This window comes from Mobula birostris, chromosome 6 (genome assembly GCF_030028105.1).
Source record: "Mobula birostris isolate sMobBir1 chromosome 6, sMobBir1.hap1, whole genome shotgun sequence".
NCBI classification, from domain to species: domain Eukaryota; kingdom Metazoa; phylum Chordata; class Chondrichthyes; order Myliobatiformes; family Myliobatidae; genus Mobula; species Mobula birostris.
The window spans coordinates 88002489-88027707 of record NC_092375.1 but is presented as its reverse complement, the minus strand read 5'-3'; the positions used below and the strand labels follow the sequence as shown (position 1 = coordinate 88027707).

The window sequence follows — 25219 nt, the reverse complement described above, 5'->3', positions numbered from 1 at the left end:
CAGTTTCTGAATAGTTTATTCTTATTCTACATCACAGCTGTATCGGTATGTCTTGTGAACATTTAGCTGACCTCTGGCTTTATTCACCAACCAATTTCTACAACTGAATAAATTTTAGTAAATTACTTTGCCCTTTTTTTGTTCACTAATAATGAATCACTGTCTTGCTAAAAGTAAAGCACCCACCCATCTGCAAGGGACACAAAGTATATTAACACTATTAAAAAGTCAAACTTCAAATGGCTGGTAAAAGCAGAGCTTTTCTTCCTCATGAATAACTGATGGGATTTTCTTACAGTGTAAATGACTGAGCTATAAATTTTTTTTTAAATTCTGAAGCCCCATGTACAGAGCAAATCTGTTTTGAAAATAAGTTTGAAATTTGCAAAGAAACAAAAAAAAGACAATGTACAACAAATTTAAAGAAACTGACATTGCTTATGAATTCCCTGCAGAATTGTCACTTCAATACTTGCCTCTTCTGTTCTAAATTTCCATTTCCAGGACAACATTCCCAGATAAAGCAAAAAAATCAATGCAAATCATAAAAGTGTTTTGTTTTCCGTCTATGTACTTCTGCTGTTAACCAAATCACATAATTACAATAGGAAAGGGAGAGAATTAAAATCTGTTTAGAGGCATTTCAGCATTAATACTAACTATCCAAGTTTACTCACACTGTATAACAATCACTCCCCAAAACAACATTCTTTTAAAATTAAATGCAGTTTATATATACACTACAAAAGATAATGATGTTACAAGGTAAAAGAGGTGAATATCTTCAAAAGATGATAGATACACTTATTAAATTAAATCCTGTTCCAGGATCACAACAATCCCACTACACAAATGACCTTGCAAATTTTTCTTATAGATTTTGCGGTATAGCTTTACAAAACAAATCAACCTTAGAGGTCTTGGACTCAGCACACCATTCCATTGGACCACACACTAAGAAATGATTCCATTTGAAGGTTTTCAAAGTATTAAGTGCTATTTCTTACCTGATAAAATGATTGGAGGACGATTTAAACCAGCATTAGGTTTTTCACAGGACACAGCATATAGGGAAAAAAAAGAGAAAGACAAAATTAGAGATTTGTTTCAAATACCAATTAGTTGCATCTCCTAGAACAGAGCAGTATTTAACCCAATTTCTACAAATATCAGTTGACTCACAATCCTATTGAAACAAATCACAAACTAGTCTACTCCTTTTTGGAGTAAGATGAGTTTCCTGTTTTGTGTATAGAAGTGGTACTTATGCATAAATTCAAAATGATTGCATTCCGCCCACACTTACTGTCTTGGCTAGGCATTAAGAACAGCCCCTTGGGAATGGTACAGATGACTACTGCTTGACTGTCAACATTTGTCTGGGCCTTGGCAAGAGGAGAGGGGAAAAGGGAAGAAAACTGGAGAAATAAGCATTTCTACTGCTGCTGCATCATAATGCCTCCATGACATCAATTTGCTGTGACCAGTCCCAGTTTATTAAACATGTAAAGTGGGCATAAGCAGGGGAGGGAGAGATGGGAAAGCTTTCTAAGCACTTGATTTACCAATGCCTCCGGCAAGCCAACTGCTGTACGTATAATAACCGGCCAGCATTAACACTGCAGGCAAGGGTAGGTGGCTTCTGTACCATTCCTCTACTATAACGAGGATTCAGACCTGCACCACACTATTCTCCAAGGGACAAACTGTCATGTTCTATTGAATTATCCAACTTCAATTTAATAACATTTTGGATACATCAGAATTCATTAATGATAATGTAAGCAGTGTCAAAAAAATTATGTGCTTCTGATTTTCCCATTCTGTTTGAAAGCATTATATACCAGTTTCACCCTCAAAGGCAAAATTGTCAGTGAGTGGGTCACCTGACTACAGAGCTGTCCTTTTTATGGTGGCAACAGTGGTCCCAGGAGCCAATTCTGAAGTAACATTTTAATACAGGAGCTTGTTTCACAAAGCAATGAGGTTAACAAAATGTCACTTTAGCAGCACTGCTGAAGGACAACAGATTAAATAGGGTTCAAATAACTAATGAAATTATGCACATTGGAGTTAAAATCAAAACAGATTACAACATCAAGTCTAATAGCATTTTGAATCATATTAACATTCAGGGCATATAAACCTGGCTCAAAGGCATGCTTATCCACTCAGTGCAAAACATCAACCAGTCATTTGCTTCCTTTTACATTCCTATTCATAAATGCTAACCAGCCTACTCTACTCTGCACTGAAAGAATATTCAAATTTACACTCAGTGGCCACTTTATTAGGTTCAGTCGGCCCTTCTTATCCGCGAGGGATTGGTTCCGGGACCTCTCGTAAATACCAAAAAACGCAGATGCTCAAGTCCCTTATTCAACCTGTCTAAACGCGGTGGACCTTAGGACCCAGCGGAACCCTGGACCTTATTTAACCGGCAGCCGCTAGGACCCGGCAGCGGAGCTCTGAATCCGCAGTGTTTCTGATCACGAAAATAATCACAATGCAATTTAAAATAAAGTGGAAATAATAAAGCAATCAGAAAGAGGTGAAACGGCAGTCACTGGAAAAGCGTTAGGCTGCAGTCGGTCAACGACTGGAACAATTTTAAAGGATAAAATGAGAAAGGCCCTGCCTGATTAAAGCTACAATTATTACTAAGCAACGCAGTGGTTTAATTATTGGGTTTTGGGTTTCGGGTTTCTGAGCCTCTACATCAACCCGGCAGGGATGGAGAGCACGCTCGGGAGCGATCCGTCACTGGATCGAACTCGCGAACTTCTGTTCCTGAGCCCGGTGCTGAAACATACATTTAAGTATTTTATATGCATAGGAAGGTAAAATATATACGATATACTAAGCCATTCAGCCCTTCGAGCCTGCACCACCATTCAGTACAATCATGACTGATTATCCAACTCAGAACCCTGTACCTGCCTTCTCTCCATACCCCGATCCCTTTAGCCACAAAGGCCATATCTAACTCCCTCTTAAATATAGCCAATGAACTGGCCTCAACTGTTTCCTGTGGCAGAGAATTCCACAGATTCACCACTCTCTGTGTGAAGAAGTTTTTCCTCATCTCGGTCCTAAAAGGCTTCCCCTTTATCCTCAAACTGTGACCTACAATCTTCCTACATCTAGCCTGTGCAATCCCTTTAGAATTTTACACGTTTCAATCAGATCCCCCCTCAATCTTCTAAATTCCAGAGAGTACAAGCCTAGTCAATCCACTCTTTCATCATATGAAAGTCCTGCCATCCCAGGAATCAATCTGGTGAACCTTCTTTGTACTCCCTCTATGGCAAGAATGTTCTTCCTCAGATTAGGGGAGCAAAACTGCACACAATACTCCAGGTGTGGTCTCACCAAGGCCTTGTACAACTGCAGTAGTACCTCCCTGCTCCTGTACTCGAATCCTCTCGCTATAAATGCCAGCATACCATTCGTCTTTTTCACCGCCTGCTGTACCTGCATGCCCACTTTCAATGACTGGTGTATAATGACACCCAGGTCTCGTTGCACCTCCCCTTTTCCTAATTGGCCACCATTCACTTATAATACCTAATACAATGTAAATGCCATGTAAAATAGTTGTTATACTGCATTGTTTAGGGAATAATGACAAGAAAAAAAAGTCTGCACATGCTCAAACAGCAAGTGCTGAAAGAGCACTTCCGGGTTTTCTCAACTCGCAGTTGGTTGAATTTGCGCATATGGAACTCACGGATAAGGAGGGCCGACTGTATACCTGTACGTTAATGCAAATATCTAATCAGCCAATTATGTGGCAGCAACTCAATAAACAAAAGCATTCAGACATGGTCAAGAGGCTCAATTGTGGTTAAGACCAAACATCCGAATGGCAAAAAAATATGATTTAAGTGACTTTCACCATGGAATGATTGTTGGTGCCAGATGAGTGGTATAAGCATCTCAGAAACTGCTGATCTGGGATTTTCACACACAGCAGTCTCCAGAATTTACAGAGAACAGTGCGAAAATCAAAATACATTCAGTGAGCGGCAGTTTTGTGGGCAAAAAAGTCTTATTAATGAGCCAGGTCTGAGGAAAATGGCCAAACTGATTGAACAGCAACTCAAATAAGCAGGCATTCTAACAGTGGTGAGCAGAAGAGCATCCCTGACCACACAACATGTCCGACCTTAAAGTTGATGGGCAATGGCAGCAAAAGACCACAATCATACAGAACTACACTCAATAGCCACTTTATTAGATAAAGGTATATATTTGCTTATTTGTGCTTTAACTTCCTCATGCAAAATAATTGTTATAAAAATCTTTGCCAGTGCCTTAAATCTAAGGTGCAAAGTATGTCTAATTAACAAAAAGAACTCTTCCCACTAACTCACTAAAAGTTAGTTGTTCCATTGATCAATTAAACACAAATAAAAATAATCTGCTCACAAACACAAGAATTAAATCATTCCTGGAAAGTTGCCCTTAAAGTATCAAAATGGGACAAGAAAAACATTCACAAAATACTGGAGGAACTCAGCAAGCCAGGCAGCATCTGAGGGGAATAAACAGTCACCACCACTTCAGACTGAGACCTTTCATCAGGACTGGAAAGGAAGTGGGCAGATGCCGAAATAAGGTGGGGGATGGAAAGAGCAAAGGTAAAGGGCTGAAGGAGGAATCTGATTGGAGAGGATAGTAGACCATGGAAGAAAAGGAAGGAGGGGAATTAGAGAGATTTGATGGGCAGATGAGGAGAAGAGAAGAGAGAGAGAGTGACCAGAATGAGGAATGGAAAGAGGAGAAAAGAGGAGAAATTGCCAGAAGATAGAGAAAATTATGTTAATGCCATCAGGTTGGTCCACTGCTCATCAGGTTTGAGGCTACCCATATGGAATATGAGGTGTTATTCCTCCAATTTTCACCTACCCTCTTCCACGTTCTTGCTCATCCCCCCCTCCCCACCCACCTGCTCCTTCACCCAGCACCTGCTAGCTTGTAACCGTTCCCTTCCCCCCTACTTTTCTTATTCTGGCTTTTGCCCTTTTCCTTCCCCGTCCTGATGAAGGGTCTCCGCTCAAAACGCTCACTGTATATTCCCAACCATAGATGCTGCCTGACTTGCTGAGTTGCTCCACCAGTTTGCGCGCTTTGCTCAAGATTTCCATCATCTGCAGAATCTGCTTATGACAACAACCTTTGGTTATTGGTTTGAGCACACAAAAGGGCAACCCAACACGACTGGAACTTCGAATCTCTTCACACTGTCTGAAATCTAATGAAAAATAGTGAAAAGCACAGGTCTAAACAGACACAAAGGTATTGCTTGGAGAGCCAATGGACTAAAGTTGTTCGAGAAAACAAAAAACAAAATCATGAATCTGACTTTGAGAACAAAGGAGTGTGCAGATGGAACAACATTCTAGTTGCAACTACGCGCCCAACACAATCTCAATGTGCAGACGATGACCGCAAACAACTGGTTAAATTAAGCTGCTTATGGATACCAACATTACAGTAATTCCTTTATGTCAAAGAATACTTTTAATATTTAGCCCTCAATAACGTTTCCCCCTTTAGCATACAGCATTCATTTAGCAAACACAATTGCAGCTGGCCTTTTGCTGCACCCAAAGTTAGAAGTAATCAAGGAATGATTTCTGCACAGTGCCCCCACCCGCACAGAGGTTAAATTACTTGGAGTTGCAAATGAAAGGCTAAAGGGAAGATACCATTTAGGTATCACAGTTGTTTCACAGGTAGAGGATTCACCAGATGATTTTGAGTGTAAAGAACTAGGGCAACCTTAAGAAACATTGAAAGTCCATGAGATATGAGCTCATTTGGCACACTGGATCAGCAACAGTAACGGAAGGGTTGCTGCACCTAATCACACCTGTTAGCATAAGTGCATAGCTCTGGAGATCAAGTACCATTTAAATATAACCACACTTCTTCCTCTAATGTACTTGAAGGCAGCAAGCTTATGGTTAGGATAGCCAGAGAATAGAGGGGTAAAAATGCTACTTTCAAGATTACTCAAGGATAGACGGAAGGGAAGCTACAGAGTGAATAACCAGACCAAATTCAAGTTCCAACAACTCAAATTTACAAACAAAATCATTGCTTGGCAATAACTTCAAGGTTTCAGAGAAAATGGACATGATCAAACAAGGGAATTTTTTTTTATATTTTGTCTAAATTCACGCCAACAATTTACCTCAGCACTGAGTGTTGTCAAAAACCTAGGCCAACTGTTTGTGCTTTAGGGAACAAAACTATAAAACTAGCTCACATTGAACAAAACACAATTAGCGTACAAATTAGTGTACAAATGCACAAATATAGCACTCGAGATTTGACTCAAGGCTCAAATAACTGACAAATTATACAGGGAAACACAGCTCTATACAATTAGCCATGCAAACAAAACCAGAGGAATCCTTGATCCCAGCAATGGAAGAAAATTAAAACATTTTATTTTATTTTGCCCTCAATTCAAAAAATTAACTAAATCAATGCCCTACATTGAAATACAGCTTCACCTGATCTGCATCCACTTGCCTAAGGAAATGTTAGCCTTGAAAATGTCACACCAGAGCTAGGATCCCAACAAAGACATCAATACAAGCTTAAGGCGAAAACAAAACACTGCACAATTTCAATGAAGTAGTGCTTCACAAAGAAAAGGCAAGCTTGCACATTTCATGTGCTGTGTTAAAAAGGATACTAAAAAATATCTTCAACAAGTGTGGACATGATGAGAAATAAAACTATTCACAATTATATAATGTGGAAAAAGCAAAGCAAAAGCAAGAGGTGTAACACATCCAATGCCTTTAATTTACAAAGAAATATGGTCTCATGCCATCGGTGTTTTGGTTCCATTGCTTATAAGACATAGGAGCAGAATTAGGCCATTCAGCCCATCCAGTCTGCTCCACCATTCCATCATAGCTGATCCCAGATCCCACTCAACCCCATACACCTGCCTTCTCACCATATCCTTTGATGCCCTGACCGATCAGGAAACTATCAACTTCCTCCTTAATTAGACCCATGGACTTTGCCTCCATTAGAGTCTATGGCAGAGCATTCCACAGATTCACCACTCTGGCTAAAAAACCTCCTTACCCCTGTTCTAAAAGGTCACCCCTCAATCTTGAGGCTGTGCCTTCTAGTTCAGGATACCCCCACCATAGGAAACATCCTCTCCACATCCACCCTATCTAGTCCTTTCAACATTCGGTAGGTTTCATTGAGATCTCCATGCGTTTCTCTAAAATTCCAGTGAGTTTAGGCCCAAAGCTGCCAAATGCTCCTCATATGTTAACCTCTTCATTCCTGGAATCATCCTTGAGAACTTCCTCTGGACACTTTCCAATGACAGCACATCCTTTCTGAAATATCAGACCCCAAACTGTTAACAATACTCCAAACGCAGCCTGACTAGTGTCTTATAAAGCCTCAGCATTATCTCCTTGTTTTTATATTCTACTCCCCTTGAAATAAATGCCAACATTGCATTTGCCTTCTTTATCACAGACTCAACCTGTAAATTAACCTTCTGGGAGTCTTTGACTCTCAAGTCCCTCTGAACCTCTAATGTTTGAGCCTTCTCCCCATTTAGATAATAGCCCGCACTATTGTTCCTTTTATCAAAATGCATTATATTTCCCAACACTGTATACCATCTGCCACTTTTTTTTTTAACCCATTCTTCCAATTTGTCCAAGTCCTGCTGCATTGCTTCCTCAGCACTACCAACCTCTCCACTTATCTTCATGTCATCCACAAATTTCACCACAAAGCCATCAATTCCATTATCCAAATCATTGACAAACAATGTGAAAAGTAGCGGTCCCATTACAGACCTCTGAGGAACACCACTAGTCACTGGCAACCAATCAGAAAAGGCCCCTTTTATTCCACTCGCTGCATCCTGCCTGCCAGCCATTCCTTTACCCATGCCAGTATCTTTCCTGTAACACCATGGGATTTTATCTTGTTAAGAAGCCTCATGTGTGGCACCTTCAGTCCTGACGAAGGGTTTCGGCCAGAAACGTCGACTATGCTTCTTCCTATGGATGCTGTCTGATCTGCTGCATTCCACCAACATTTCGTGTGTGGCCTATAATTTCCTTTCTTTTGCCTTCCTCCCTTTTTTAAGACTGGAGTGACATTTGCACTCTTCCAATTCTCTGGGATCATGCCAGAACTGAGTGATTCTTGAAAGATCATAATCAATGCATCCATCATCTCTTCAGTAACCTTTCAGAACTCTGGGATGTAGGCCATCTGGTCCAGTTGATTTATTCACCTTAAGACCTTTCAGCTTGCCTAGCACTTTTTCCTTTGTAATAGTAACAGCACTTACTCCTGCTTCCTGACACTCATACCTCTGGCACACTGCTTGTGTCTTCCACAGTGAAGACAGATGCAAAATAACCATTACGTTCGGCTGCCATTTCTTTGTCCCCCATTACCACCTCACCAGCATTGTTTTCCAGTGGTCCAATATCAACTCTCACCTCCCTTTTACTCCTTATATAACTGAAAAAACATTTGATATCCTGCTTTATATTATTAGCTCACTTATAGCTTTTTCAGTTGCCTTTTGTTGGATTTTAAAAGCTTCCCAATCATCCAACTTTTCACTCACTTTTGCTACCTTGTAGGTCCTTTCCTTGGCTTTTATGCAGTCCTCAACTTCCTGTGTCAGCCAGAGTTGCCTACCCCTGCAATTTGAGAACAACTTCTGTCCTGCACCTTGTGAACTATTCCCAGAAACTTCTCCATTTCTGGTCTGCCATTATCCCGCCAGTATACTCCTCCAATCCACCTGAGCAATCTCCTCTCTCATGCCTCTCTAATTCCCTTTATTCCATTGCGATACTGATACATGCGAGTTATGCTTCTCCCTTTCCAGTTGCAGTATGAATTCAATCATATTATGATTTCCTCCTAAGGGTTCCTTTACATTAAGCACCCTTACAAGATCTGGGTTATTACACAACACCCCATCTAAGATAACCTCTCCCTGAGTACGTTCAAGCACAAGCTGCTCTAAAAAGCCATCTCATAGGTGTTCAACAAATTACCTCTCCTACGATCCAACAGCAACCTGATTTTCCCAATCCCCTTGCATATTGAAGTCCCCCATTACAATTGTGTCATTACCCTTATTACCTGCCTTTTCCAGCTCCCTTTACAATCAACCCCACATCTTGGCTCCTACATATGATTCCCATAATGGTTTTTTCACTCTTGCGGTTTCATAACTTCACCCACAAAGATTCAACATTATCTGACTCTATGTCACCTCTTTCTAAAGATGTAATTCCATCTCTTACGAACAAAACTGCACCATCACCTATGCTTTCTGCCTGTCCTTTCAATACGAAGTATATCCTCTGATGTTAAGCTGCCAACTATGGGCTTCTTTCAGTCACGACTCAGTGATGCCCACAACGTCATACCAACCAATCTCTAACTGCGCCACAAGTTCATCTATCTTATTCCGAATGCTATCCGCATTTAAATACAGCACCTTCATTCCTGCATTCTTCACCCTTTTGAATTTTGCTTCTGTGGTACAATTTCACTCTTTGCTCTGTACCCAGTCACTGGCTTGACCTTTCTTACATTCATATTACACCCATCATCTATATGTAAACCTGTTAGCTTATCCTCAGCTCTATCATACTGGTTCCCACCCCCTGCCACATTAGTTTAAACCACTCCCAACAGCTCCAGTAAACCTGCCCTCCAAGAAGATTGGTTCCCCTCGGATGCAAGTGCAATGCGTCCCTCTTGCACAGGTCTCACCTGCCCCAGAAGAGGTCACAATCGTCCAGAAATCTGAATCCCTACCCCCGCTCCAATTCTACAGCCTCACATTTACCTGCCACCGCACTCTATTCCTATTCTCACTGTCAGGTGGCACAGGCAGCAATCCCGAGATTACTACCCTTGAGGTCCTGTTTCTCAGCTTTCTTCCTAACTCCCTGTATTCTCTTGTCAGGACCTCCTCTCTTTCTCTACACATGTCATTTGTACCAATGTGGACAACGACATTAGGCTGCTCACCCTCCCTTTTCAGGATATTGTGGATGTGTTCAGAAACATTGTGGACCCTGGCACCTGGGAGGCAAACTTACATCTGTATTTCCTTTTCGCGCCCACAAAATTGCCTATGTCCCCCCCACCCCCAACTACAGAGACCCCCATCACTGCTGCCATCTTCTTCAGCTCCCTACTCTTCTGAGTCGCAGGGCCAGACTCAGTGCCAGAGGCACAGCCACTGTTGCTTCCCCCAGGTAGGCCATCCCAACAGTATTCAAAATGAAGTACTTATTGTTGAGGGGGAGGGCCAGCAGAGTGCTCTCCACTTTCTGACATTCTGCCTTCCCTCTCCTGACAGTCACCCATTTCTCTATCACCTGTAGCCCTGGGGTGACTACCTCCCTGTAGCTCCTATCTATCTCTGCTTCACTTTCCCTAACAAGCCAAAGGTCATCGAGCTGCAGCTCCAGTTCTCTAGCACGGTCTCTAAGGAACTGCATCTCAATGCACCTGGTGCAGATGTGGCCACCAGGGAGGCTGGAAATCTCTCAGAAATCCCACATCTGACACCCAGAGCAGAACACCAGCTCTGTACACATACCCCCATTCTCTTAAGATTTAAGTAAGAAATAAATGAACTTAAGTACTTACCATCCCTCCGCCTGTTCTCGCTGAAGCCCTGTTGAGCCAAAGCTTTACTACTCTGCCTCAGGCTACTCCAATGATGACCGCTCTGCTAGGCGGTAACTTTCTTTTATAGAGACTGGGTTTTTAAAGCTCTTCACTGGACCTGGCAGGAATGCTTCTGTTGCGTCTGCACAGTACTCCAATCAACGACTCCCGTCGAAAAATTTCCCACTTTTTAATGCCATGGACACCTTTGGCAGTCTGATGAAGCCTATGAACCCCTTCTCAAAATAATGTAATTGACTAAAAAATGCATGGATTACAAAATAAGCCAATTATATTGAAATACGGTTATTAAAATGACATATTGTCCTTGCCAATTTAAAAGTGAACCACATCTAAATGAAATAATTAAGTTTTGCACAGTCCTGATGATCAAGGCATCCTTGATCTGCTGTAGCAGGGGTTCTTAAACTGGGGACTGTAAATTTGGACAGGAAAAATTTACATTTTTATTTTCACTAATCTCTAACAGAAATTTAGCATCCCTTTCAATGATGAACGTAGGCAACAGACCACAATAGTATTAGCAGTACCTGTGACCTTGTCACCAACAGAAATCAGATATTTTCATATTACATTACAGTTATTATAAACATCTCATATCACTTACAACGCGCTCATTATTACTTTAAAATTGCGGTGGTTATTAGACCCACTATTAGACTGAACATGATTATAGTCTTTCTGTCTGCAGACACTCATGCAATGTAGCTGGCCAACTATCAGGCAGCCCTGCAACTGGATGTCCAACATGACTTGTGTTGCTCTGTCAAAGACTACCCCACAGCTCAATGTTCTTATTCAAGCTAAGCAACAACAGCGTTTACACCAATATGTCCTTAAAAAATAAAATCTAATTTTAACTTGCCTATATTTTAAATGTATAGTCTTGTTTATTAACACATTAAATAAGCAACACATACATTACTAACAACAGACAAAATGTTGGAGGAACTCAGCAGCTCAGGCAGCATCTATGGAAATGAATTAACATTTTGGGATGACAGCTCTCTTCATGACTGAAAAGGAAGGGGGAAGAGGCGAGAATAAAAAGGTGACAATCTGATGCTTGATTAATACCAATAGCCATATGGACTAAAAGGAAATCCTGTGCTGCCACCTAGGGGCAGTTCTTCAGATTGCTACTTGGAACTTGTACTCCTGTGAATTTCCATTCATAACCTTCTGACCCTTTCTTACATTTGATAAATCACTATTCATTTTCCCCAATCAAGCTTGCATGGGATTTTCCATTCAACAATGATTAAATAAGCAATTCAAAACTGTCTATAATCCCTTACTTTGTTATGTGGAATGGAATTCACAGAAAAGTTACAGCAGGAAGTTATCATTTATATACCACCTAAATGAACACAAATTACAGCACAGTACAAGCCCTTCAGCACACAATGTTGTGCCAACCATTTAATCTAACACTTTCCTTCATCTACCTAAGAATTTCTTATATGTCCCTAATATGTCTGCCTCAACGCCCACACCTGGCAGCACATTCAACTCTGTTAAAAAAAAATTACTTTTGAGATCCCCCCCTCCCCACATACTTTCCTCCAATCACCTGATAATTATGCCTCCTGGCATTAGTCATTCTGCCCTAGGTAAAAGTCTCTAGCTATCCACTCTCTCCATGCCTCTTACCATTTTAAGCATTTCTATCAAGTCACCTCTCATCTTCCTTCTCCCCAAAGAAAAAAAGTCCTAGCTCACTCTGCCTATCCTCATAAAACATGTTTTCTAATCTAGAGAGAACCCTGGCAAACCTCCTCTACACCCTCCTAAAGATTCCACATCCTTCCAAATGGAAGGCTATCTTAAGAGTGAAGAAACAATTCTGATTGAGATTAGAGACAGAATCGGATGCATGTCAGCTCTGGCAGGACTTGCAGGCCATTACTTCCAACAAAGGAAAACTTCCAACATCAATGGCAGAGATGCTTCACTTCCAAATGGGTTCAGCGACTTTTATATTTGTTTTGAAAAGGAGAAGAAAACTACATTTATGCAAATCCCTGCAGCATCTGCTGTGATCTCTATCTTGGAAGGCAACGTCAGATCACCTTTCATGAAATGAACCCTTGCCAGGTGTCGGGCCCTGGTGTACCTGGTATGGCACTGAAAACCTGTGCCAACCAATTGGCAGGAGTGTTCAAAGACAATTTCAACCTCTCACTGCTGCAGTCAGAACTTCCCACCTGCTTCAAATGAGTGACAATCATGCCAGTGCCCAAGAGGAGCAGGGTGAGCTGCTTCAACGACCAGCACTCACGTCTACAGTGATGAAGTGCTTTGAAAGGTTGGTCATGAACTCCTGCTTGAGGACCTGGTCCCCCTGCAATTTGCCTATTGCCAAAATAGGTCTATAGTAGATGTAATCTCTCTGCTGGTTCTCAACCCGGCCATGAATCATCATGGCAATAGTAATACTTATGTCAGGCTGCTGTTTATTGATTACAGCTCAGCATTCAACTCAATCATACCGAGTTCCAATCAACAAGCTCCAAAACCTGGGCCTCCATACCGTCCTCTGCAACTGGATCGTTGACCTCCTCACCAGGAGACAGTCTATGCCGATCAGAAATAACATCTCCTCCTGCCGACAATCAACACTGGTGCTCAAGGATGCATGCTGAACCCACTGCTCTACCCAACTCCCACAACTGTGTGGTTAGGCACAGCTCAAATGTCGTCTATAAAATGCGCCAATGACAGTATTATTGCTGGCAGAACATCAGCTAGTGACAAAGAGACGTACAACAGGGAGGTAGGTCAGCTGATTGAATGGTATCGCAGAACAATATTGCACTTAGCATCAGTAAGACCGAGGAATTGATTGCAGACTTCAGGAAGGGCAAGTTGAAGAAACACACACCAGTCCTCTTAGAGGGATAGAGTGGAAAGAGTGAGCAGTTTCAAGTACTTGGGTGCCAATGTCTCTGAGGATCAATCCTTGGCCCAACATATTGATCAATTACAAAGAATGCATGACAGCAGCTATATTTCATTAGGAGTATGAACAGAACTTATATGTCACCAAAGACGCTAGCAAATTTCTACAGTCGTACTGTGGAGAACGTTATTGGCTGGTATGGAAAGGCCACTGAACAGGATTGGAAAAAGCTGCAAGAAGTTGTAAACTCAGCCAACTCCATCACAGGCACTAGCATCCAAAAATACTTCAAAAAGACAATGCCTCAAAAGGTGGAACCCATCACTAACAACCCCTATCACCCCAGGACATGTCCTCTTCTCATTGCTACATCAAGGATGAGGTACAGGAATCTGAAGACATATACATAATGTTTCAGGAACAGATTCTTCCCTTCCGCCATCAGATTTCTGAATGGACACCTCCTCGGTGTTTTTCTGTCCCTGTCTTTTTGCACTACTTATTTTTTATATATACTTAATGTACAGTTTTTAATATATATTGCATTGTACTGCTGCTGCAAAACCACAGATTTCACAACATAGGTCAGTGATATTAAACCCAATTCTGATGAAATGCAGGCATTCTGGAAAGTAAATCATTTATCCATGTTTCAGCTCTTCAATCATTTCCCCACTCTCCCTGCACATTCACATTAAGATTATCAGAAAAATGTTTATCACCGACATACAGCATGTCTCAAAATTGGTTGTTTTGAGTCAGCAGTACAGTGAAGGACAAAACTTAAAGTTACAATAAATAATAGTGCAAAAGGTGAATAGTGAGGTAATGTTCATGGACCATTCCGAAATCTGAGGGAAGAAGCTGTTCTTACAACATTAAGTGTGAGCCTTCTGGCTGTATCTCCTCTCCAATGGCCAGTGAAGAGAAGCCAATATGTCCATATAAAGGTCTTTAGTGATGGGTGCGGCTTTGAGGCTCCACCTCTTGAGAATGTCCGTGACGGAGGAAGGCGTGTGCCCGTGATGAAACTCTGAGTCTACAACCTTGTTCAATCCTGCACATTGGAGACTCTGTACCAGGCAGGTGATACGAATGTTCTCCACCATATGTCTGTAGAAACCTGCTAGTCTTTGGTGACATACCAAGAGCTGTAGGCATGCCTTTTTCATGATTCCATCATTGTGTTGGGGCCAAGATAGATCCTCAGAGATGCTGATGCCCAGGAACTTGAAGCTGCTCACTCTTTCCACCACTGACCCCAGTGAGGGCTGTTGTATGTTCTCCTAGCTTTCTCTTCTCCCAAAGTCCACAAACAATTCCTTGATCTTGCTAATATTGAGTGCAAAGTTACAACATTACTCGATTAGCCAGTCTTGTTCCCGTGTCTCAACACCAGCTGAGATTCTGCCAACAACAATGGTATCATCAAAATTATAGATGGCATTTGAGCTGTGCCCAACCACACAGTCATGTTATTTCTGATCTGCGCTGACTGTGATCTCCCAATATTGATGTCAGGGATCCAGTTGCAGAAAGAGGTACAAAGACTGAGGTTTAGAAGCTTGTTGATTGGTTATGAAAGGATGATGGTGTTGAATGCTTAACTGTAATCAATAAACACCAGCCTGACATAGGTTATTGCAGTTGTCTAAGTGCTCACAGTCAAGTGGACAGCCACTGAGATTACATCTGCTGTAGACCTGTTGTGGTGGTAGGCAAAGTGCACAGGCATGACTTGATTCTAGCCATAACCGACCTTTCAAAGCCGTTCATGGTAGTAAATATGAATATAACTGGGGGAATAGTCACTAAGGAGCTCATCCTGGTCTTCCTACATCACCTTATGACTAATACCATTTTAAAGCAAATGGAACTTCTGACTCCAACAGTGACAGGCTGAAGATTTACTTGAATGCTGGCCAGCACAAGTAAATCAATACCCTGTAAGGTACACAGCCGGGACCTGACACCTTGTTAGTTCATCGTCTTAAAGGATGTTCTAACATCAGCATCCAAGGCAGATCACAGGGTTTCCAGGTGCTGTGGGATTTACACAGGTGTAATTTTATTCTCCTTTTCAAAACATGCATAAAAGGTATTGAGCTCATTGGGGAGTGAATCATCATTGTTATTGATACAGTTAGGTTTTGCTTTTTTAAGGACTCTTAAATGTTTTCAATTCCATTAGAAAAATTATCAACATCCCTTGAAACTAAAGTTTTTCCAGATGCCTTCAAAATTGCAGTTGCAAAACCCCTACTTAAAAAGCATTATCTTGGTAGGTGAGGTACTAGCCAACTACTGGCCTATATCAGATTTTTCTTTCCAAGGCAAGATTCTTGAGAAAGTCTTGATTTCCACACTTATGCCAATGACACACAACTGTACATCTCTGTTGAGTCTGATGAAGATAACACCCCATCTTCGCTGACTTCTGGTATGACTGCAATAAGCAAATGGATGAGCAATAATTTCCTAAAACTAAATGAAGATAAAACCAAAATACTTTTGGGTTGGTCCCAAAGCCAAGAGGTAAACTTCTTGATTAAACTTGGCTCCCCCTGTAAAATCATAAGTAACAAGACATGATTCAGACTTGAATCTTAAATCCCACCTAAAATAGTGACCAGAGCAGCAATTTTACAATTAAGAAATATTGCAGAGGTACCTCCATTTGTCACACAATGATGCCGAAAAACTAATTCACGCCTTTATATCAAATAGACTAGATTACTGCAAACAACAGGAATTCTGCAGATGCTGGAAATTCAAGCAACACACATAAAAGGTGCTGGTGAACGCAGCAGGCCAGGCAGCATCTCTAGGAAGAGGTGCAGTCGACGTTTCAGGCCGAGACCCTTCGTCAGGACTAACTGAAGGAAGAGTGAGTAAGGGATTTGAGAGGGGGAGGGGCAGATCCAAAATAATAGGAGAAGACAGGAGGGGGAGGGATAGAGCCAAGAGCTGGACAGGTGATTGGCAAAAGGGATACGAGAGGATCATGGGACAGGAGGTCCGGGAAGAAAGACAAGGGTGGGGGGGGCACCCAGAGGATGGGCAAGAGGTATATTCAGAGGGACAGAGGGAGAAAAAGGAGAGTGAGAGAAAGAATGTGTGTATAAAAATGAGTAACAGATGGGGTACGAGGGGGAGGTGGGGCATTAACGGAAGTTAGAGAAGTCGATGTTCATGCCATCAGGTTGGAGGCTACCCAGATGGAATATAAGGTGTTGTTCCTCCAACCTGAGTGTGGCTTCATCTTTACAGTAGAGGCGGCCATGGATAGACATGTCAGAATGGGAATGGGATGTGGAATTAAAATGTGTGGCCACTGGGAGATCCTGCTTTCTCTGGCGGACAGAGCGTAGATGTTCAGCAAAGCGGTCACTTGATTACTGCAATGCACTTTTTACTGGCCTTCCACAGCAAACTATTGACAAACTTCAATTTATTCAGAACACTGCTGCTAGATTTTTAACTAAAATTAGGGTGAGGGAGCATATCACTCTCATCCTAACTACTCTGCACTGACTTCCTGTATCTTTTAGAATTGATTTAAAGTTTGCTTACTTATTTACAAAGCTCTCAATGGTCTGGGACAGGAATACATCACAGAATTGTTTTTGTTTTACATACCCTGCTTGAGTTCTCAGGTCTTTTTCCACTTGTCTCTCAAATTTACACGATCTCTCTCAAAAGATCATTGGCAGATTAGTGTTTTTTCAAACTACATTCCTAAACTGTGAAACTCAATACCTAAGACTATAAGGGACACTTTAAAATGCCTTTTAAAAACCTATTTAACCTTGCTTTTAACTAACATCTGTCTTTTATTTTCATATTTGCACTTTACCCATTCTAAAGCAATGTGAACTACATTGTATGAAAAATATTCTATAAATAAATTATTATTGGAAGTAATATTATGCAGACCAAATCCTGTCACAGCTGTTGTGCTTCCGATTGTGTCTCTAACTTCTGTCTTTCTGCTCTTGAATGCCACAGATCTAGCCTTCAGCAGACCAAACCACGTGGCTCATCTCCGACATTGTAGATTATTGCAAAACCACAGCTGTTTGCATTAAAACTGCAACTGTTGAATCACGAATGGTTCAGATCACATGAATATAAATGGTGCTGCTAAACCCCTCCAGAAATACAATTAAATCAATCCACTTTCATCAATCCTATTCTGATAAAAAAACAATGGGCTCAGATAAAGCTCAGCCAGCAGATGTGTCTGTCACTGGAATTTTGGTACAGTATCAATGAACTACTATCTCTGATTCCTATTTCCTTCCATGCCCTTTGCACAGTCTGGAATTCTAAAAATATATCCCAAATATCTTTGAAGAAAAATCGTTCGGCCCCACCCAACTCCTTCTCAGCCCTTGCTTCTAAAGCAGGCCTTTCTTTTATCATTGTCAATCTCTCATCTTTCTCAGTACATGCAAATAACAAAACCCACTGAAGTTAATTTGAGTCCTTGACATGCTCCCCCCTCCCCTCAAAATACATCCCTGAAATTCCTGGGAAACAAGTACTTCCAAACACCCAGATTTACTGTGAAAATGATAACAAGGACAATAATGGAGCAATAACTGCTCCATGCAATAACACTCAAGAATTGGCAATTATTTTACCCTGTTTACAATAATCAAGGCCATAAAACTTTGGCTTTCCATTGAAAATACAAAGAAAATTGTGCAACTGGTTCAACAGTAAATATCCCAGAATTACGTAATAAGCACATTTCTGGTTTGATTGATGTAACCCATTATTCAATGTTTATCTCAAGTAAACTCTGAACATTCTTTTCTGGGAAACAGTCACCTTACAAAAATCAAGGTAAAAATACTAATTTTTAGAAACTCCTATTTTTAACTCCGCAACTACGATCTGATTTAAAAGTGGGAAACTATTTTGCCATGCTATTACAATTCTGCCTGTGCCTGTATGATCAAGAGTATGGGGGAGAAAGAAACTGAGGTGCAGCAACGTGATGCAGACCCCAGACTGAATACCACCTACTCGCCATTGGCATTGGATATAGAGCTGGTTTACCAGGATGACATGGATGAAGGAAGGGATGCGGATTCTCCTCCAAGCAAATAAGATTAAGAGGCAATCTAATGAATATATCCCAGCTAAGGGGCTTTCACAAAACAGGTAGAGAAAAATGGTTTAGATCATAAGACATAGGAAAGATGGGCCATTCCATTCTTCAAGTCTGTTCTGCAATTCCATCACGGCTGATTTATCATCCTATTCTCCTGCCTTCCCACATAACCTTTAATACCCTGATCAAGAACTTATCAACCTCCGCCTTAAATATACCCAATGACTTGGCCTGCACAACTGTCTGTGGCAATAAATTCCACAGGCTCACCATCAATTGGCTCAAGAAATTTTTCCTCATCTCTGTTCCAAATGGATGGTCCCTATTCTGAACTATTGCCCTCTGGTCCTAGACTCCCCTACTACAGGAAACATCCTCTCCACATTTACTATCTAGGCCTCATACTGAGATCTCCCCCTCCCCATCCTTCTTAACTCCACCAAGTAGAGACCCAGAGTCATCAAACACTCCTTGTATGTTAACCCTTTCACTCAGTGGATCGTACTTGTGATCCTCCTTTGGATCCTCTCCATTGCCAACACATCTTTTCTTAAGATAAAGTACCTAAAACTGCTCACAAATGCAGTCTGACCAATGCTTTATCAAGCCTCAGCATTACATCCTCGCTTTTGTATTCTAGTCCCCTCGAATTGAATGCTAACATTGCTTTTGCCACCTACTCAATCTGCAAGTTAACCTTTAGGGAATCCTGCACAAGAATTCCAAAGACCCTTTACACCTCTGATTTTTGAATTTCCTCTCCATTTATAAAATAGTCCAAGCTTTTATTCCTTCTATCAAAGTGCATGACTATACACTGTATTCCATCTGCCACTTCTTTGCCCATTCGCCTAATCTGTCTAAATCCTTCTGCAGACATCCTGCTTCCTTGACATTACTTGCCTCTTCACTTATCCTCGTATCATCCACAAATTTGGCCATAAAGCCATTAATTCCTTCACCTAAACCATTAATATATAACGTGAAAAGAAGTGGTCCTAACACTGACCCTTGCGAAACACCACTAGTCACTGGCAGCCAACCAGAAAAGGCCCCCTTTATACCCACACTTTGCCCCTGCCAGTCAGCCAATCTCCCATCCATACTGGTACAATTCCAGTAACACCATGGGCTCTCATCTTGTTGAGCAGCCTCATTTGCACCACCTTGTCAAAGGCCTTCTGAAAATCCATGTAAACATCCAGTGACTCTCCTTTGTCTATCCTGCCTGTTCTATCGTTTCTCAAAGAATCCCATTAGACTTATCACACAGAATTTCCCCTCAAGGAAACCATGCTGACTTTGGCCTATTTTGTCATGTGCCTCCAAAAACCCTGAAACCTCATCCTTAATAACAAATTCCAGCATCTTCCCAACCACTGAAGTCAGGCTAACGAGCTGATAATTTGTGTACTTCTACCTCCCTCCCATTTTTAAACAGTGAAGTGACATTTGCAATTTTCCAGTCATCAGGAGCCATTCCAGAATCTAGTGATTTTTGAAGGATCATTATTAATGCCTCTACGATCTCTTCAGCTACTACTGTCAGAACCCTACAGAGTTGTCCATCTGGTCCAGGTGACTTATCTGCCTTCAGACTTTTCAGATTCTCAAGCACCTTCTTAGTTAAAACAATGACATTCACTTTTGCCCACTGACACTCTTGAATTGATGGCATTCTGCTAGTGTCTTCCACAATGAAGACTAGCACAAAATAGTATTAAGTTAGTTTTCCATTTCTTTGACCCCATTACTACCTTACTAGCATCATTTATGCATATTACATATACACATATATATATATATATAATATATATACACACACACACAATATAAAAAAACTTTGTATCCTCCTATTATTGTCCATTATACCTTCGCATTTCATCATTTTTCTTTATGGCTTTTTTCATTGCCTTCATCTGGTTTTTAAAAGCTTCTCAACTCTCTACCTTCCCCCATTTTTTGAAATATTATATACTCTTTTGCTTTTATGCTGTCTTTGACTTCCCTTGTCAGCCATGGTTGCATCATCCTCCCTTTAGAATACTACTTAATCTTTGGGATGCATCTTCCCTTTGCCTTCCAAATTGCTCCCAGAAACTCCAGCCATTGCTGTTCTGCCATCATCCCTGCTAATGTCTCCTTCCAATCAACTCTGGCCAGCTCCTCTCGCATGCCTCTGCAATTCCCTTTACTCCAGTGTAATACTGATACATCTGATTTTAGCTTCTCCCTCTCAAACTGCAGGGTGAATTCAATCATTATGGTTTGATGAAGTAAGTTTGATCAATAACCAAAGATCATAGAATTAAAAAGATTGACAGAAAAATTAAGACAAATGCCCAAGTTCTTTATCATTTTCCCTTCATGAAAAAAAATGGAGAGGTGATGAGTTCCTAATTATAGATTGGGTAGATAAGAACTACAATGCACAAATTGCATTGGTGGCCAAAACTTACTCCATGTAAACTTTCTCAAGTCTATCAATACATGCTGAAGATGGCCTAGCATGCAATGTTGAAGGTAAAAAGCATAGCATGAAAGTGAATCAGCAAGCTCTCTCAAAAAGCTGCCATATGGGTAACAGGACAAGTGCCCTTCTTTTAGGCTTTGTAGCACAGATGATGAAACTACAGTACCAAGCATCTTGCACTAATGATAGACTTGCTCTATCAGTTTAGGTATCTTGGAATTGACAATGTGATGCCAAGTATTATTGATGATTATACACCTCAAAACACATACAATTCCTAGTGCTGGACAGTTCAAGCAGATGCCTGCCCCTAAATCTGACCCCACATGTAAAACATTCTCCAGGAAATTTGCAGATGCTGGAATTTCAAGCAACACACATCAAAGTTGCTGGTGAACACAGCCGGCCAGGCAGCAACTACAGGAAGAGGTACAGTTGACGTTTCGGGCTGAGACCCTCCATCAGGACTAACTGAAGGAAGAGCTAGCAAGAGATTTGAAAGTGGGAGGGGGAGGGGGATATCCAAAATGATAGGAGAAGACGGGAGGGGGAGGGATGGAGCCAAGAGCTGGACAGGTGATTGGCAAAAGGGATATGAGAGGATCATGGGACAGGAGGCCCGGGGGGGGGGGGGGGGGTGCCCAGAGGATGGGCAAGGGGTATAGTGAGGGACAGAGGGAGAAAAAGGAGAGAGAGAAAAAGAATGTGTGTGTATATAAATAAATAACAGATGGGGTACGAAGGGGAGGTGGGGCATTAGCGGAAGTTTGAGAAGTCAATGTTCATGCCATCAGGTTGGAGGCTACCCAGACGGAATATAAGTGGTGTTGTTCCTCCAACCTGAGTGTAGCTTCATCTTTACAGTAGAGGAGGCCGTGGATAGACATATCAGAACGGGAATGGGACGTGGAATTAAAATGTGTGGCCACTGGGAGATCCTGCTTTCTCTGGCGGACAGAGCGTAGGTGCTCAACGAAACGATCTCCCAGTCTGCGTCGGGTCTCGCCAATACATAAAAGGCCACATCGGGAGCACCGGACGCAGTATATCACCCCAGCCGACTCACAGGTGAAGTATCGCCTCACCTGGAAGAACTGTCTGGGGCCCTGAATGGTGGTGAGGGAGGAAGTGTAAGGGCAGGTGTAGCACTTGTTCCGCTTACAGGATAAGTGCCAGGAGGGAGATCAGTGGGGAGGGATGGGGGGGGGACGAATGGACAAGGGAGTTGTGTAGGGACATTCTGTCGAGAAACTTTTAGCCTTGAAGTTGAAAACAGACCATGCAAATAGTGCTGGAAATAGAAAGTCAAGTGACAAAAAAATAGGCACAATTAAAAGAATCAGGATGAACACAAGAAAACAATTCCCATTGTTTGAAGTTCAATGTGCATATTTAAAGATTTTTACTTTTCACGTAAAAATCTAACTCCCTAGGGTTCTGGAAGTAGTGGAGCTTGAGAGGGATGATGGCGCCTAACGGCCACTCCTTTGCTTGCATCTTTAGAAAAAGCTCTATTTCTACCTTTAATATCTTCAGTTTTCCTCAGGGTTCTTTTGAAGACCCTGACCTGGAGTTACACGCAGGCTTCGGTTCTTTGTGGGGATGGGACCCGTTCTCGAGGTTCCACAACTGGCCGCTATTGATTGGGTTAAAATTCCCGAAAGAAAGAAAAGACAAACAGCAGAAATGGAGATTGAGGAATTTCTAAAGGCGCCAACCTTGGAGCCACTAGAGGATGCCAGGAAAGCGGAATTGGCAGCTGTGGCCAAACGGTTGAATCTTGTTAAGGGGAAGTCGATAATGAGGAGAGAGGAGATACACAGCGCTATCGTAGAGCACTATGTATCTAAAGGTGTGTTTCCCCAAGGGGAGCTGGAGGTGGTGTCTATTGAAAAACCTGCTGGAGACGCAGTACAGGTGCAGCTTGAAAAACTGAGACTCAAGCACGAGTTCTGGGTACGGCAGCTAGAACACGAAGAGAAGCAGTTAGAAAGGCAGGAGAGAGAGAAACAGTTAGAAAGGCAGGAGAGAGAGTTAGAAAGGCAGGAGAGAGAGAGACAGTTACAACGGCAAGAGAGAAACAGTTGGAGCGAGAGGAGAAACAGAGGGAAAGGGAATTTGAGCTGGAGAAGTTAAAGATAAGGGCAGAGCAGGGGCCTGTGCCAAACCAAGGTGGAGGGTTCCGGGCGACCCAGGAGGTTAGGCTGGTTCCTCCATTTGACGATACCGATGTGGATCGGTACTTTCTCCATTTCGAAAAAGTTGCTACAGGGCTGGCCGAGGGATAAGTGGGCTGTTTTGCTTCAGAGTGTACTGAAAGGGAAAGCCCAAGAAGCTTACTCAGCTTTGTCCGCGGAAGATGCCCAGAGGTATGAGGTGGTGAAAGGGGCCATCCTCAGGATTTATGAGTTGGTCCCGGAGGCATACCGGCAGAGGTTCCGGAATGCGAGGAAGCAGTGGGACCGCACATATTTAGAGTTTGCCCGTGAGATGCAGACATATTGTGAGCGTTGGTGCGCCTCAAAGGGGGTAGAGGGGGATTATGACAGACTGCTACAGCTGATCCTGATTGAGCAGTTTAAAGGTTGTGTCCCTGAGGGTATGAGACCCCCACCTAGATGAGAAAGAGGCAGACACTTTAGCCGCAACTGCTAAGTTAGCGGATGAGTATGCGTTGACGCATAAAATGAAGTTTGCCCTGAGTAAAGGCTACCAGAAGGGTAGTCAGGACGGCGGGGAGAGTCCGCCAGAAAAGTCAGAAAAGAAGCCGGGGACTAGTGAAAAGGATAAGGTAGACCGGGAGCAGTCTGGTAGGAAGTCTCCTGGGGTCGTCTGTTATAATCGTGGAAAAGTCGGACACTTTGCGTCCAGGTGCTTTGCCCCAAAGAAGGAGATGGGAAAAGGAAAAATGGCGATTTTGACTGGCTGTATCGAGCTGGTAAACGAACCGCTCGGAGAGGAAAGGTCTGCCAAAGTTCAAGAAGGGCGCGAGAAGTTTATCTCGGCCGGATTGGTGTCAGTGAAGGAGGGGTTAAAACCAGTTCCAGTGCAGATCTGGAGAGACACGGGAGCATGTCAGTCATTGATATTGAAGAGTGTATTAGAGTTTAGCTCAGAGACCCAGACTGGGGAGGTCACGGTTAAAGGTATTGGGGGAGGGACAGAGGCAGTCCCTTTGCACCAGATACACCTACAAAGCAACTTGGTCTCTGGACCAGTCACGATCGGGGTGAGGCCCAAATTACCGATGAAAGGCGTGGAAATCTTGCTCGGTAATGACCTCACCGGGGGAATTGTGTTCTCGACAGTGAGCTTGACAGGTCAGCCTGCCAGCATTGAGGCCCCGCCCATGGACTCACAGGTTCATCCCGGGACTGCCGAAGTAAATTTAGCTGAGATGTACCAGGAGGAGGTAGAAAGTGAAAAGAAGGAGTGTAGTGAAACAAGAGGTAGTGAGGGAGCTGAGACAGACTTAGCATTAGCCAGGAAGAATTTTGTGCAGGCGCAGGAGCGAGGTGAGGGGCTGATGGTTTTGGCGGAGACAGCTCTCTCTGACGCAGAATTAAGAAGGGAGCCAGTAGGCTATTGTGTGGAGGAGGAAGTGCTAAGGAAGAAAGGGAGACCAAGTACTGTACCCGCAGATGAGGAATGGGGGGTGGTGCAAAAGAGTTATGGGGATGAGATTTTTAACCTGGCCCACAAGGTACCCCTCGGTGGACATTTTGAGGTGCTGGAGGAAACAGTTGGTGGAATCATGAAAGAGGTTTACCGGCTGCTCAGGAGGAAGGATGTTATTGATTATGGCAGACGCGAACTGAGACGGTCACAGGCTTTTGATATGCTAACAAACCTAGTCGGTGTTAGCGCGGAAATCAATGAAGCTAGGGTCCCCCTGATAAGAGAAAAAAACCATTTTGAAAAGATGAGTTTGGTATCGACCAGATGGGAGAAGGCTATTGTTTTGGCCAGCTCTGCTGATAAG

At 42.4% G+C, this 25219-nt stretch overlaps 1 protein-coding gene across 4 annotated transcripts in view; it reads right to left on the bottom strand.

The window, feature by feature from the left end:
- The window catches only part of tsc22d1 (TSC22 domain family, member 1), a 227295-nt gene that overhangs the window by 120492 nt on the left and 81584 nt on the right, over positions 1-25219 (bottom strand). The window contains exon 2 of one of the 4 annotated variants that reach the window (XR_011886367.1): positions 911-1007. The exons of the other annotated variants lie outside the window; for them this stretch is intronic. The gene's annotated coding sequence lies outside the window, so the exon portion shown is untranslated. The remainder of the gene's footprint in view (positions 1-910; positions 1008-25219) is intronic. 4 annotated transcript variants of the gene reach the window in all.